The sequence below is a fragment of the Pholis gunnellus genome (assembly GCF_910591455.1).
Source record: "Pholis gunnellus genome assembly, chromosome: 7".
Lineage (NCBI taxonomy): Eukaryota > Metazoa > Chordata > Actinopteri > Perciformes > Pholidae > Pholis > Pholis gunnellus.
In genome coordinates, this window is record NC_136533.1 from 12965969 (window position 1) to 12983714 (window position 17746).

The window sequence follows — 17746 nt, forward strand, 5'->3', positions numbered from 1 at the left end:
TTCATTAACACTAGGAAGTTGCTGAACGCTACACATTTCAACGTTTTAATCATAAATGTATAAATGTGTGAATATCCAAGAAGTGGTTGTGATGGGTCTAAATGTAAATTATTTACGCACATGATATTGTGACGCAAACACCTTTGGCCTATCATTAATTATTAGTAGTATTGGCTGAGTTGAGAGTTAGGCCTGAAATAGAATTAGCCTTGTTGTATAGAAGCTTAATCAGGATGGGAAGAAGCCAACTTCACCACGGTTTCTGCTGCTGTATGTGTGCTTTTGTGTGTGAGTGTGTGGTTTTGTTGCTGTTGATAATGATGAAAATGATGATTATGATGTGATGCTGATGGTCTTTTATCCTCGGCGTCTTGCTGAAAGCCCTATTTATCCACACCGTGCTGCTCTCACTGCTTGTCCAACCAAACCGTCTCTGAGGTGAATCACACTCAAGCCAATCTGAGCCCCATATTGATAGTTAAAGGTAGGCATCCCACTACAGCGAGCCAATATGATTTCATTAGACCACATGTTTACAGTAAAGACAGAAGAAGAATAAAAACTCACTCCACCATCCTTCAAAGCGTAATAATAAGTGGAGCTTCAGAATGGGTTTGGATGGATCTCCACACTGACCGGGCTGATTTTAGTTGACAGAGCGTGATGTAAATGCTGGACTCTATAATTTGTACCTCTGCTCATTTATTAGCTTTGTACAAAAAAGTCTAATGAGGTGTAACTCGCTGCGACGTCACTTTTATTTACGTCTGCGTGACGTGAGAACTTTTTGACACACGAGCTGGTAGCCTTATATATCCCCCCCCCCCCCATCCCTCCAAAAGAAAATGATAATCCAACACGCTGCGGAGGATCCTGCGGGGCCGATGCGTGGGTCTGTGCTGATAGTTAGCGTTAGCGTTTGTTGGGGTTTACGCACTGATGCTGGAAACTTTTTCCGGGCTCACGGGCTGTTAGTGGGGCTATTTGTTAAATAAGATAAGAATATGGGTTGCAGTCTCGCTCTTCCTCTGTCTCTGTCACACACACATACGTGCACATGCACACATGCACGCCCGCACAGTTGAGCGACGAATATGCACATTATTTGCACATTGGCACTATCACTATATGACAAATTAGCCCCTACAGCATGCGCTTTATTGTATATATGGCTGAGGCAAAGCAGCTCATTTACACTGCCTGCTACGAGTAACACGCTTTGCAAGATGGGGCACGTGTTATATTATGTTAGTGCACTGGCTTAAAGGTGAAATAAAATAGCATGTGTATAGTTATTATAATTGTAATTTCTCTGGTCTAACAAATTGGCTATGAAATAGTGATACAACTTGAAGAATCAGCAAAAGGGGTTTTCTTTCATTTTCAATTTTTCTAAATTTCAAAGGTTGTTTTTTGTTTTGTTTCTGAGCATTCTTCCACTGTATCTTTTTCCCTTCAAATAAATGATATTTTACTTGTACTTAGTGCACAAGGCTTCCTGCATTCTGCCCATAAATGTAAGAAAAGTGTGCCATCTACCCGCTAACCCTGGAACTGTTGCTCCGATACCTCGGAGACCCAGGCTCACTTTAACACAAAAGGAGAAGCGTCCAGCGCTGAACACGCAGGCGCCTCCTCGCACAGGCACGACAGCAGCTGCCGACTGTTATTAGGCTGAAACTTTACAAGTAATGTGTGTTTTAAGCACCTGTCATCCACTCTGTTTCCCACTGCGTCTGTCTGTGTGAGTGGAGCAGGTAGTGTGTAGGGCCACTGGACACCTCTGCCGAGATGAGAGTCCACATGTGAAGTTGTAGCTTTTAACACGATCGGAAGCAGCAGGGGGTTACAGTAAAAGTCCCGAATCTATTTGGGAGGCTTGTAATGAAATAAAATGTAATTTTGGGATAATCCTGGATTTTTCTCTAAATTGACGCTTATCGAATGTGACCAATGACTATAATTTATAACGCTGACCAAAACAATATTATAATGTTGTTGACAACATCAGCGCCTTTTCTGTCCCTTGATATTGAGTATAAGCGGGTTTAGAAGTTGTAGAGAATATTAAAGGCACCGCGCTCGACCTTCAGAGTGCATGAAGTACACAGACTTTTCTGCATCACACCGTCCACATATGAAAACTAGTGATCATTATAGCCCCTTTTAAACAAGGATGTTATAGCACTGAATGTGTCCTATTTAACCAAACGTTTCCTCTTCATGTAGTTTTCATTTGCGAGAAAGGAGAAATTTGAGAAGGAAAAAAAAATACAGAAAGAAGGACCAATCAACACCAACATGGCAAAGTTCAGTTGAAAAAAAGAGAAAAAGAAAAAACACTGCCAGACTTTCAGAAGGGGCGAAGCGCTTTGTGATGATATAAATAGGGGAGATAAAGACAACTGCAGCTGATGGAGTGCATGAGTGGGAATATACCCCATGTTGAATTTCCCCCCATTTTGAGAAGGCTATTTCGGTTTTCTTTTAACCCAAGCAAGCTCACGGGGAGCCTATCTCAATACCAGTAAAACAGCCAACATTTCCTATGATAACTTGAACATTGAATGCCAAATGTTTCAAAACGCAACTATTTGGCCACTGAGGAAGCATGACTGGCGCTTATAGTTTATTATATAAAAAAATATGTATTTATAGCCGAAAGACGACTACACTTCTCTGGAGTAGCAGGCCGGCAGAGGTGGGAATCACATAACGACATGCCCAGTGCTTTAAAGCGTGCAGTTTGATTAGTCTTAATATACACGATCACACACACTCAGAGCGGAGGACAGAGACGAGCGGTGAGCCAGGGGGATGATTTGAAGAGACCGCAAACACTCTCCTGGATATTAGACAGCCCTTCAGCCTCCCAAAACCCTAAAGCATTATTTCATCAGGACTACTTCATAGGTATTGATCGATATAGGCCTACATCTTGTATCGATTTGTTACTTGGGGTACATAGATACTTTATTAAGATCCCCATTAGGTGCACCGCAGTGGTTGTCAGTGTTCCAGGGGTCGCAGTATTAATGTTGCAGGCTCGTCACTCTCAAGTAGTTTGGAGAAGGACCCTGAATGTGACCACAACTCAGCTTTTACGCACACATTGAGTTAGAGATCACGTGCGAGGGGCCTCACTGTGTGCGTGTGTGTGCGTGTGTTTTTTGTGTGTGTCTTAATTGACAATGTCAATTGAGCAGGTCTATTTACTCATCTTTCCCCTATGCACATGCATGAGCGTGCATGAGTGCATGCCTGCCTGCGTGTGTCTGCAGCTCAAGCCACATGATGTTGATGCTTGCCTCTGTGATGATGATGATATTGAAGACATTAGACATTAGCTTATGCGGATGTAAAATGCCGCATGCATTGCATAAATATGTACTAAATGTTTAATCAATTTCGCATTAATTAGCCGGGGAGGCCTGCCATGCTTCGCTTGTGTCACTCCACGCACGGCTCTGCCCTCACGCGCCGCTGATGGAGACGTTTTCTATTTTCTCCCCTGTAAATTCTCTTCCGCAGTGTGTGGGAGGGCGGGCGTGCGCGCTCGTGTGTGTGTTTGCATATGTGTGTTTTGCCGAAACTTCAAACACGCATTTAGCAAAGCCCCCTCCAACTGTGAAATTAATTTGGCGTAATTCTGGTCGATGCTGGTGGTAGACTGAAGTTACTTAAATAAAACGAAACAAAATAACTCACACCCTGCGCGTTATCTCTCGTCCAGTCTTCATTATCAGCACCATCACTGTTATCATCATCATCTTCATTTCCAACACATCGAACACATTGTTCCCATATTCCACAGGTGAGGAAAATACAGATAAAATCAATCATAACTTTTCCTGTAAATTATAGAAAGAGTTGTTTGGTTTTCATCTAAAGCTGTGTCTCGTGAAGTTTTATTCGGGCTTCTTGTTTTCTTGTGTGTTGTTTGTCTCCTTAAATGAACAACATCGTTCATTTCAATGGCACGCCTGGCATTTCTGCAGAACGGAGCTTATTGGGCATCTTACTGGAAACTCCAAGCAAACACCATGTATGAAAAAAGACGGAGAAATACATACAGTTAAATCTTAACTTATGTATTTATTTGCATTTTACGCATTATTCAGTCGCGTTTATTCGACCTATAGAGGCCTAACTTGTTGTAGAAGTTTAATTTCTTATTTGATTTTTGGTTTGAAAACATATGTTGCGGGTAAAGAACATAAAATAAAGCAAAAATAAATGAATAAACTTTATTTTTGACCTTACATCCAACCGCAGCCACTGATAGTTTAAAGGGGATCTCCAGCTCCGATGATGCTGGATATTGTTACTCCTTTCTGTATTGTCCCCTGAAATTTACAAATTGTATGCTTTTTGGGAAACAGCCTCCATAATATTGAGAGTATATATTTTTTCCTCTCACATGAGCTCCCACATCTTCTCATCTCAAGAACAACCCGCGGAGAGACGCGCTGCAGCCCCTGGATCCCCGCTTGATAAGATTTTTGTCACAGGGACCCACAGCTGACATTTTCTGTGGCTTGATGGGATTTAGTACACACTGTCCATAATCAGACAGCAGCCGAGGAGCTGAAATCCAGGATCACCACAGTTATACATCCTGTAAATGCGCAACTGCAAAGCAATCATAACCCACAAGAGAAATTAATTTATTTCTCTGATTTCTGTAGGACCCTGTTTAACTCCCTCGGTGACCCACGAGCGTCCCGGGACCTCAGATTGGAAAGTAGTGTAGGACCTGTAGCCTATGTGATCATTTTGTTGAATTAGATTACAGTGAAATGACTGTACTTCTCAAGTTGCTGAGGACGTGCTGCTCCCCCCCCCCCCCCCCCCCTCTCACTGACCCCCGCAGGTCCCGAGACCCGCTCCGGGACCCCCTGCACTAATGAACAGCGATAACACATATAACTGGTGGCCGCCAAAAGACAGCAGCATGCAGGCTGTTGTCATAGCTGGCTACGCACACAGAAATCGGTCAACCTTATGAGAGGACAAATCTTCACGGAGGGTCTCCGGCAGAAAGGGGAAAAAAGTGCAGGAATATCTGGCCGCAACAGCGAGATGGCGCTATTCTGCACGTTTAACCTCAGCTGTGCTCCGTTGCCCCGACTGGCTATTATGTGTTACAAGTCTAACTAGGTTTTGTTTGTTTTTTTTTACTATGAAATGGCTCGATCAAAAATGTTAGAACATCATAGAAATATGCAGTGGCAGCTGGGAATTTCAAATATTTTATTCACACTTTTAATTGACATTGTCTAAATATATTTTGGAAGAAGATGACTTATTATATAACTTATTTAGTGATACATTACAAATGAAAAATGTCTTCTGGTAGGAAAACTAATCGATAAAACACCACAGTGACAAAGTTAGTTAGTTTTGTTCCTTTATGTTTTGCACAAAAAGCGCAAAGGACCTCATAACTGCAGTCTCACAGCCGTCATCATTGGTGATATTTCGATTTTTTAAATATTTTATCACATGCTCTTGACACATATTTAGTAATAACAGTCTGATCCCTCACATGAGGCTGTCTCGTGTATCGAATATTTATTTGTACCACTTTATATCTTAACTGAAAAGAGTATGACTGTTTCTATCTGACCTTTTCCTCCACTGAGAGTTTCCGTTTTATCACAGCTTTTATCACGCTTTAAAACTAAAATCATGTTATGTCGTCACTAGTTTCTTATATTCTTTTAATGAACGTATTTCTTTATAAGGAAATATTGTTTCTGTGTCCATCTGTGATCCCGTTCTCTCTGTTGGAGGTGATAATGACAACGGATTGTTAACGACGGATATTCGCTCATAAAACAAAATGTAACATCCCTACGTTGTTATTATACATTCTGATATCAATCACTAAACTACAATACTGATAATTATGCTCTATTCCTGAAAATAATATAAGGCCCTTTAGATGTATTTTTGGTTTTTAATTCGCTTGTATTGCTCTTCCGTAGTCTTAATTTATCAATTAATCAATTAATTTAATCGGATTTCAGCTAATTATTACTGTTTTGTTTTTAGTAATGCAAAATGTACTGTAAATTAAAGCTTAAACTGGTTCAATTAACCACTGTGATCATATTTTAACCTGAATATCTGAAATGAAAGATGCTAAAAAAAAACACCCGCAGGCTCGATATTTTTAGAAAAACATATTTAAACATTATCAAGTCTAATTACTACAGCCAGTGTATTATATATACACACATCAATTTACGACCGCTTTGGGATATTTGTCACTACATAAATAATTTCCAAAATTAAATAAAATGAATAACATCACGTGATGAACGTCTTAATTTCCTTTAGATTGTTTTCTTTTTTTAAATAGAACTTCTCCACAGAAGGTTACAACTATGAAGGACTTTACTGGAGCCACTTCTTGATGCACACATGTTGTAGACTCGGTGATCAAGCTCCCTGAAGCCTTGGCCAGTCCTCTGAACTTTACAACTATATGTAAACAAGTTGGGAATAATCTTCTTTACTTTTTTATTGAAATGAAAATGCAATCTCCCAAGCTTAGATTAAGCAGACGAGTTCTTTCTCTCTCCTCTTCTTCTTTTTTTCGTTCCTTGTCATTGGTGGGGCTGGACTTTGGTGGACAATAATGCGGCAATTGTTGATGCTTTGTGACCCATAAAATTTGAGGGTGGCTATTCTGGCTTTGGTATGTAATTATGCAAAACACTTTGCATAAAGACTTGCCATCCGATCTAATGATAGAGCCTGCAGTCTCATTTCCAGAGAGGGAGGCACCAGCAAAGCCTGCACTCCTAGTGATGGAGGAAAAGCTGCCATAATAAAACCAAGACAAACTGCACATAAGAATACATGCTATTGTTCAGGTAATTCTGTTGTGGTGTGGATATGTATAATCTAACACAATGGGGAAGTGTATTTAAATGTAACTGCTACTTACAGTATGAATTTGTTTAGCAGCTTTTCTGTTTTCTATCATGTTATCACACAGTGATGTACATTTAGATGTTTTTTCCCCCCTTTAGACACCCCTAACAGCTTTTCACAAAGAGTTTTAGTGTTTTTTTAAGGTAAAATCTTGAAATAAAAAGAAGAAATGCAAACATGAGGCGGAAGTCAAATCCATTTTACCTCACGTGTCTGCAGTGAGGAGCAGATAAGCCAGAGGACAGGTTCATCGGTGGTATTAAAGAAACATATTTCATGGATCACACTGGGTTTCTTGACTCCCTGGCTCTGGAGAGGATACAAACATAAATTGTGTGTCTATTACAACATTTACTCACTTTTCGTTGAGCAAGAAGTAAGATTTCTGTGCAATAAATATAAGCAGCATAAATTACTGTGTCATATATGTTGTTTGTTAAAAGACTACGAACTGCATGTCTTTGAGGTGTGCACTATGTGGGACATTCTGTGTGTATGCACATAATAAACACTTGTGCTGCCTGACAGAGGTGTGAATCTGAGAGCTTTTCTACCAAATGAAGTGCCAGCAGAGAGAGAAATAAAGAGATCTGCAGCTGTCAGGGGTCAGTCAGGCAGAGATTGCTTCTAGAGATCTTTTGAAAAAATCACACGTTTGAAGGCTTAGTGCTTTGCTGTCTTCGCATTTCAAGCTCAGATCAGTGGAATCAGAAAAAAGGGAGAACATGGGTTGGAGAATTGTGATGTTGGGATGGACATGGGACGAGTGCGTTTTGGAAGGCAGGAGACGAGTCTTTTTACCTGATCCTTTAGAGGAAGGAGGAGAGCCCAAGTTTTTGTTCTTACATTAAAACATGTATCACATAATTAAAGCAACAGTGTCTCTAATTTATCTCTCTGTGTGTGTGTGTGTGTGTGTGTGTGTGAGGAAATGTACTGTATAAAACCTGCTACACTCCTCTACTTTGATATGTGTGTGTGTGTCGACAGAAAGAAGGAGTGAAGGAAAACAACTCTGAAGTGTTTCATGACTCTCCAAAGGATTCAGTTTGTTGCTGTTGGACAACCTTTATAGTTAAAACTTGGAGCCCCTTTTTCAACACACTTTGGTACTGTTTAGGCACAAGGAAACATAAATAAGGGTTTAAATGAGGACTGTTATACACTTCATTATTAATGATTTTCAGAATATAACTCCCCACTTCAGCTGTCACTTTTGTGTAATTTCTGATCTTTTTCCTGATGCCTGAGCCAAACAGGATGTCTCGCTGTATGCGTTGATATTTTGTGATCACTTGCTAAGTCTGGTTCTTATTTCAATTAGCAGACTATTATATATGTCTGATTCCATAGATATTGAAGTTGCTTTATTTCACTCCAGAAGAAGTTTCAAGTGTTGAAGTTTAGCAGTGAAGGAAAGAACATGAGTGGGCAAGTTATCACTCGGAGTATTTTATATTTATTGGGTGACTTCTGCCGTCTGAAGGGAATGGAGGAGGCACAGTGTCTGATAATGTGAAACAATTTTAGCTGTGAAGCCCAGAAAATCTAATATCCACAATTTGATTTAAGGATAAAATTAGATAAAGTTTGTACGCTGCATGTTGAGAATGAAATCAAATTATATTAAAAAAAATATATGAAAAGGTTATTGATTTTAACTTAAAACAGCAGAAATGGGTATCTTTTTACATAACACTGGTCAGGCCACTGGTACACACACCTTCCTCTCTCTCTCTCTTTCACGCACACACACACACACACACACACACACACACACACACACAAAACAAGTTAGTTGTAGTGCATTGTTGAGTCGAGCTGGTTCAACCAATCACAGCTCAGGATAAAAACCAAGAGTTTGAAGACTCTTTTTAGTTTGGATTTTTGCACCTTAAGGCTGTTGGGAAACATACATTTCATATTGTTAAATAAGGAGGAAGCTTTTATTTGTTTGCCCACTTGAGCTTTACAGTCCTGGAAAGTTCTACTGGCTGAACTAACATGATTCTCATCAGTTTTTTAAGGTTTTATTGGCTTCTCCTATAATAGTAATGATACTATATTTACCACCATGATTCACATCAATGAATTGATAGATTCAAATTATTAACAACCGTTTCTTCAAACACAACAGCCAATCCTTAACTTAATGTTAAAACTCCCACCATAGCAGGTGACACTTTGATTCCTAACTTGTCTGACAGTGGCCCCTCAGCAAGGACTAACATTGTTTGACAGCCGAGGTTTCAGTGTATTTAGAGGCTCTTGAAGAATTTTTAAACGGTGTAATAAAGTAAATCTGTTGAGGTTGAAATAAGAGAGACGCAAACTAAAGAGAAACTGTTTTGCTCAAACAGATAAGGATCAAGGGGCAAATAAGCACATTATGACAGATTTTTTGATTGATAATTCTGACTTTGAGTCTTTCAGATACAATAATAAAAAATAAAGAAAATCTGTTCTTTAAGAAGCTTTTACCTTGAAATCCTCACGTTTTCAATCACAAGTGAGTTCTAGAGGAACATATCCTTGTTAATGTGAACTCTAACTTCTGAGTGAGTGTTGTAACCGCTTCTTTTTTTTCATATGCCATGTGATTTCTTTTGCCTGCTTCTTGCTGTGGAGACAAAATATGCAAATCCCATCAGATTTATAACACTCAGTGCCTTTCAGTTGTTCATGTGCTTCTGCTGTGGTGTATTATTATTTTCAAGGGTTCTCAGCAGGACATAAAAGGATCATAAGTTATTCTTCCACCTGACAAAAATATTTCATCCCCCCTCTGTTTAAAAGATGGACCCAAGTAAAAGTGATAATGACGTGATTTATTATCATCTGAATGGATGACGGTGAGCTGATTGCTTTTGACTGGGCTTCATGCAATGCTGCATATGAAACAAAATATAAATTGACAGGGAATGCTTTCGATGAAGTAAAAGATCTTTCATGTGACAGCATCACGCGCTCATTAAATCATCCGCAAAACAGGTGATACAAACATTTTCATTCAAACGACCACAAAGGAAAACCAGTGGATTTCATTCATCTGAAAGTGGAAATGAGAGCTGAATCCTGTCGGAGAGAAAATGCCCCTCAGTGAACTCTGAAGCTTTTATTTTTGCTCTTAATAGTATTCTTCAAAGTTTTTGAGCCAACTTAATGAAAATGAAACTTTTTCTTTCTAGTTATTTGCATTTGTTTATCATCTTTAGCTCATTGCATCTATTTCTTAATCTAGAATTCATGTGGCTGTTCAGACTCTTCCTGTCATGGATTAGAAATATATTTCTTTTCCTTGTTGAGATTTTACTTTTCTTATATCCTGGCCTGTATTGGTTGCTCCAACAGAAAGACCTCTGATAGGCCTGGTGTTAAAGAGCTCTGATCTGGGCTGTGACAGCTTAGTCCAATCAGCCTGTTCAACATGCTGGTTTGACTGTCACTTTCAATTTTCACATGACCCCTTGGTCCTAGAATGGGGGATAAGTGGCAGAAAGTAGGACTGAAAGCTCATATTATTGGTCTGACAGCTTCACTCATCTGAAAGTAATGCAAAATGCAGTTCATATTTATACTCTGACCTTATGCTCGAACAGGGAATCTACTGTATCTGCATGTTAGGTTTTGAGACAAAGACCAAATTGGTGGATTTCTGCAGCATAATTTGTCAAAATGCATATTAGCTTCTTTCTAATTATTCAGCAGATATAACTGAAAAAAGGCGAAAGCAACTCCTTTAACAGTTGCTTTGCAACAAAGATATTGCATAAATGTTGTTTAGATAAAACAACATATGGAGCGTTTTTAGGTGCAGAACGTAAGATTGTTTTGCTTCATGGCTCAAGTGACCAGCAGATACAACACGTGGCTTCTTTCTCCATTTAAAATTATGAAAACATGAGAAAACACGGTGTGTGTTGCCACTCGTGCACAGCTGGTCATATTGTCAATATCCTTCTTGAAATGTTTTATCTGAGCCGTATTTATGCTCATGTAGGTCATAAAAGAAGAGCGCTATCAGCGCTGGTGGATGTGGTCATTATCAGACATGGTGCTAGACAGGAGGGAGGGGTTCATTGTTCACTCTGCGCTGCCTGCCCAATGACTGAATAAGGTGTGTTCATTGTTCATTCTCTCTGTGTGAAAGCCACAGTCTCCAGTTTTTCCGCCAGCGTTGTTAGTGTAGCTCTATAACGGCGCCATATATAATGTGGCGACTATTAAATTCTGTAATTTGTTTTAAAATAGGGTTGTAAATGAGAGAAACTGAAATTGCTGGATCTCCTCGCACCACGAAAACATCCACAATATTACAGTCATTTACCAGAAGACTGTAAATGAATGACGGTGTTTGGTTTGAAAAAAGAAAAACATGTTCTCTCATCAAAAGGAGGATGTTGAACATGTTAAGCACCCCCCAAAAGAAAATTCTACTTGGACATGATGGACATCAATAAGTAAAAACACTCTTAAAGGTTTCTTTTATCCTTTTATTTGGCGATGCTCTCTGCTTCAATATTAGCCACTTGTCATAATTCAGTGACATCTCTATATTTGTCATAACTCCAGCAGCAAACATGCAGAGTTGGGTGACGGAGCAGTAAAGGTTGTTGCTGTGGTTTCATTTCCCTGTATAATCCACACTTCTTGTCCCCTGCCTGCCCTCTTAATCCCTTGGCATGTGTTGGTGACATCACATGGCTACTGGCTCCAAGTTATCGTCCCCCTGCAACTGTCATTAACTCTGTGAACAAATGAATAATGACTGGGAGACTCGCTGGCTCCCACCACTGACCTTGGGTATTATTAGAGTGACCTTTCTTTGGCTTGACCAAAAAACCTTTTTGATATCATTGCTGGAAGTACACTAGGAATGATGGCCTGTCTGCCGGCGGGGGGAAAGCCGAGCATTACACATGGGAAGTGGGGGCGATGCCGTCCCAACCACCAGTGTAAACCTATACTGCTGCTTCATGAATACTTAATTAGAGAACACAGCCTGAAATACACGACTCACAAGTTACATGACCTCTCTTTACCAACAATGCACAATATTTGGGTTGAGCCAGGCGACATGGTCAGATGACATGTTTCACTGTAAAGGAGAGCCATTTGGGAATCTTGTCGCAGTTAGCTGTGTGATATCATCTGTGCAGAGACAGGAGAGGATCAGTCAGGTGTGGCTGTGGGAGGAAGCATCTCCATATGTCACAGAGATGGTTCTCATAAGCACATGCTGATAGTGATCACAGCCTGCAGACACACGAGTGTGATTTATTGTCAGCTGCAGAGGTGGGAAGTAACTAATTATATTTACTCAGCTACTTAAGTGCAATTTTGACGAACTTGTATATCATTATATGCTACTTACTTTATACAAAAATGCTGAATCAATGTATCAGTAATTGTAATCCAATAATATATATTTTGATATATATAGTAATGTCAGGGGCCATTCTGCATGAGTCATTTTACTTTAGGTATTTTGTACAATTTGCGGATAATACTTCTGTACTTTTCATGAAGGACTTTGACTTGCAGTGGAGTACTTTTACATTGGTGTGTTGCTTCTTTTTCACCAAGTAAAGGAAGTAAAGGATGAGAGTACCTAATCCCCCACTGGTAAATTGCTCTGGAAGTGTGTCAGTAGGAATCCATCTTTTTATCAAAGAAAACACCGGTATAAACTGTAAGGTAGGAGGAATAATGAATTAGATTTCACATAAACACAGTTTACACACACGCTGTGATGTAAAACATTATGATGTAACGTGGTTTTATGGTGGAAACTAAGTACATTTAAGTACTTTGCAAAAGTGCAATCATACTGCTTTATACTTCTACTTCTTTTCAGAGGGATACATTGTACTTTTTTTTTACCTCACTGCATTTATTAGACAGTAGTACTAGTTCACAGATTCAAAATGTACATTAAAATTATCTCATAAAATAAGATGCAGCGTTATAGACAACTATAAAATAACTGAAACTACGCAACAGTAATGCTGCAAATACATTATTGCATCAGTAAAAATAATCCACTTCTATATTTATAATATACGAATAAGGGGTCATTTCTGAACTATGAACACTTTTACTTTTGCTACTCTATGTACATTCCACTAATAACATGTAAGTGACCTTTTACTTGTATTTTTATAATGCAACATTGCTACTTTAACTGGGATCTGAATACTTCTTCCACTACTGGTAACTTTGCATGGAAAAAATATTTAGTAATGGGTGAGGAGGAGCCTCGTGCTCTTTGGAAAAAAAGTGTTCTTGATAAATCTCTAAATACAAACATCCGCAGCAGCCAATGGGAAACGAGTGATGTATTTTACGGAATAATGTAAACATCTGGATAAATTGTAACGCCATCTTTGCCGGTTTTCCAATTAAGCAATAAATGAATGAGCGGAACGAAAACAGTCAGATTGTTAATCTTACCGTCTGTAATGGAGAGTCCGTCCCTATGTGAACAATGAAAGACGTATAAAAGCTGTAGCTGTTTGTGGACTGCGCACAGAACGAATAAATACCTGAGATGAAAGGTAGACCCAGAGACAGGCTGATGTAATCAGTGCTGCCACATCGAGGGCTCTCCATCATTACAATCTGTGGATTGCAATAAAAGTTTCCAGAATTGCACTGAACAACCCAATCTAAACCAATAGACAATCACAGCCTCTGATCTCAGTCCCAATTGAGACATATCCCAGCTGAACGTCTCAGAAATTAGACCTACTTGGTGTGTTCATGATCCCGAGATGGACAGATAGAGGCAGGTGCGTCCCCTCTGCCTCTTTTTCTCTCGTACATCAATCAATAAGATTCACTAAAGGCTTGTTATTTGCAGCAATTTATGTTGTTATTTTATACAGCTTTGCAGGAGCCTGAGGGATCAAATTAAATCGCAATTAAAGGGTGACAATTAGTCGTTTGGTTATGCTGAAGTCACTAAAACCGTGCGACAGAACTGGACGACCTTTGGCAGCAAGAAAACAGCAAAGAGAAGAAAACCCTGCGCGTTCACTTGGGATGTTGTCGGATACAGAGCGGCAAAGCATGTGTGATGCACAGGGTGTGTAAAAGTTCCGTCGGCATTGACTATCTTTTTTTTTAAATACACCAATTAATAGACGCTGGTAAAAGGAAATTCCGTCGATTTATCGCAGTGGACAATGAAATAATTAAAATGTGAAAAAAATAATTTGAGCTACATGTAGGCAAAAACAAATACATTTAGATACCACCTCCTCATTTAGTTCTCAGTCGTTACCTCGTGGTTATAATACATATTGGGAGGTGTCACAATTTGTGAGTATAGCGCACGTGGCCACCATGCAACAGCCTAATTTGTCCGGTTGTATCAGCTTCATGTAGCGAACCGTTTTTATAAATCATTTATTTATTATTTTAAAACAAAAATCACATTTAGAGTTCTGAAACCTAAATCCAACACATCTTAGCCTGAAACAACCCATTTTGTATTTTAAATATATAAATGTGACTCTAAATATAATTTGATAATAATAATAATAATAATACTTTATATTTTAAATACATTTTCAGTATTGCAGTGACATGAGCCAGTTAAACGGTGCGTGTGTATCTGGGTATACAACAGCAGCGAGAGCTGAAATAATTCCCAGTGCACAGACATTTCCTCAGCTAGATTCTGCCTGGAAATGAGTCGTGAAACGCGGCGCGCTGTAAAACAGAAAGCAGCAGGTTTAATGTCCGCCCAGCACCTGTCATGACTTGGATGTTGTTGACAAGCACGAGGAAGAAGACATGTGCGATGATAAAAGGACGACGGGAATGTAAAGGAGTGGGCGATAAATGTGTATGGATTTGACCTGTCACGGAAAGTTTAAATGTGCTGGGCAAAGACCACATGTGACCAAGGTGACCAAGATGATAGAAATCATCAGCAGAGCGATAATTACAGTATGGTTTATGGCTGGCTGCCTTTGCCAAAAACAGTAATTGGAGCACATCTCTTCTTTTGACCAGAGAAAGCGTTGAGCTTGGAGTACGGAGGCAGTTGTGAAAGCAGTGATGGATACTATTGTCCAAAATTTGACCCTCTATTAACATCTCTTGGCAGCATCTGGATGCTGCCACCATGGAAGAGGACAAAAGTCATTTTTTCAACATACCAAATCCCCTCTTTTTAAATGCCTCCCCCACCAATAAATGGGTGGAGGCCAGCCCAGAAGCCCAATCTCTTCCTTTATCGCTCTCCACCACCTCACCAGCCTCCCCTTTGTTTTGCAGGTGTCTCCAATTACCTGCTAATTTGCCTCTAATCTTGGCACAATTCTTAATAAACATGTTTATCCCCCCTAAAACCAAAGTCTCTGCAAATCTAAGCGAACACATAGCAGTGACATTCTCCTCTGCTGTGCCATTAAACAATGTGCTGATTTATTAATTCCAGTGTAAAAGTATTGTAACCCATGAGAGAAGTGAGGAGTGTCTCTCGGTGATAGATGCAGGTTGTCAGGTGGCATTTCATTATGAATTTTCTTGGTGAAAGATGAGTGCCAAGGACCAGTCAATTCAACACAGACACCAAGAGAGAAAGAGTGTTGCTAAGAGACAGGGATGCTGCACAACTTCCATCAGGAGCTTGACTCTGACCTTATGCAAATTAGCTTCTGCCAAATCTTTTGTGTGAAAGCAACCGCGATGTGACTAATACCTGGCCTGGAAAAAAAAAAGCTTTAATATCTAGATTCCTCTCAGAATGAAAAAAAAAAAGCACTTTGGAAATTGTAACAGTGCAACAAATCCAGACCCCAGAACACTTGTTAGGGTTTTAATTGAAATAAAGGAACGACTGAATGTCTAAATTAAGTGTACAAATGAAGACTCGGGGTTGCTGCTGTAAACCTTTAATTGATTTTGTCTGTCTGCTATGAAAGTTTTTTTTCTTCCCTAGAAAGAATGTACTAAAAACTGTTGTGATATTTAGGAGCCGACATATTTTCAAAAGTGGCCCTGTGTGTAAAAAATCAACTACACCTGCAATGCATTCAATCTAATCGAGAGAATGCGCTGCATCTGTCTTTAATACATTGTCATCGGCCTCTATGCTAAAATCTACTTGATAAAGCAGAAGCATGACATTTTGCAGAGATGCATGGATTATTCACATGTGAGACATCAACGCGGTGCCATTTTCTTGACCTGTATGTCATTTAACACAAGAATGATAATGATGGTTGGGGGTCAGAGGGGGTATGATGGCTGGAGAGGGCAGAGAGGTTGCGACCTGTGAAAGGGGCTGTATCAGGTTGTAGCAGGTTATCTGAAGTGGACGCTGATAATGGCCTTTTAGACATGCCAGGTTTGATCCTTTCACCACGGAGGAGGGAGAGTTAATCAATAGTCTGAGTAGATCAGTGATATGAGGTTACTGTATCAGCAACTAGTAAGCAGTCAAACAACAACATCGGCACACTGGTTAATTGGTCGGACATTTGACGGGGACAACACGAGGAACAGAAAAGATACAGTTATCAATACGAAAATGTTATGAGCACTATGACGCAGAGCGTAAAAAAAAATCAAATCAATTGTATATTGATTCTACATTATGTTATTGGCTCTTTATGCAAAAGAAGCATCTGGAAATTTAGATCACAGCATGCCCTTCACAGATTAACTTGTGGGTGCAATAAACACAACTTCAAGGCACGGGCATTAAATAGCCATTTTAATCAAAGCTAAGTGAAATATAGATCCCTTTCCTCCCGTGGATCTTCATATTATGCAGACAGAAGAAGAGAGCGAGAGGAGAGAGAGGAGAACAGAGAGAGAGAGAGAGAGAGAGAGGGAGGAGACCAGAGAGAGAGAGAGAGCAATACACTACCGTGTTCAAAGCCAACCTTGTCAATAGTACTCACAGTGGGCTAGGGGAGCGTAATAGCACTTCCCTGATTCTACATTGATATCATATAATCCAGTGTGCCCTGTTTCAGTATCATATTTATCTAACCTGCTGGGGGACAGGGTAAGGGGGACAGTGTCCCTGCTGCTAGGAGCAGACACATTACACACTGCCTTGTGTATTCTTATTGATTACTCCCACCCCACAGCCCAGGGACCATAATTTAACTCAGCAGGCACTACAGTTAATACTGGAATTCAAACATTCCATCCACACTTCAAGAGACAAAAACAATTGACACTTTAAAAATGTGCAGGGCCTCTCTAAATAGGATCTGAAGGGAGAGGATCTCCATTTTCTGGTCTGTGCTTTTTTTTTTTCTTGCTACTTCAGTCTCCTTCTGCCTGTGCAGTTACTGTGTTGTTTCAGAGGAGAGCTGTGGATACAGTGCTTTAAAAGAATTATGCTATGTTCAGGAATATGATCATTTTAAGGACATAGAATGGTTTGTTTTGCAACCTTTTTTTTCAGTTAACTTTTCAATTATATGGACATAATAACAAGACAATCTGAGAAAATGTTACGATAAAAAGCAGATCAAATGTTTCACTTTATTTTATCATCTCAAATTTCCACTGGAATTTTAGATAATTAAAAAAATAAAGATAGCGTGATTACAGTTGTGTAGGCATGCGTTGCCTTGCTCAAAAGCACTTTTGTAACAGAAGTGGCAGGGAAGGCAGATGTCTAGTTCTTCTGCATTCTGACTTTTTGAAACTTAAAGAGTCGTCATGATTCAAAAGAGTAATCACTGTACTCTTGTAAGATTCTGAAAGGTGAGAAATGTTCTCTTTTCTTTAAAAAGATCTGACCAGAAATACCTTAAACATCCCTAAA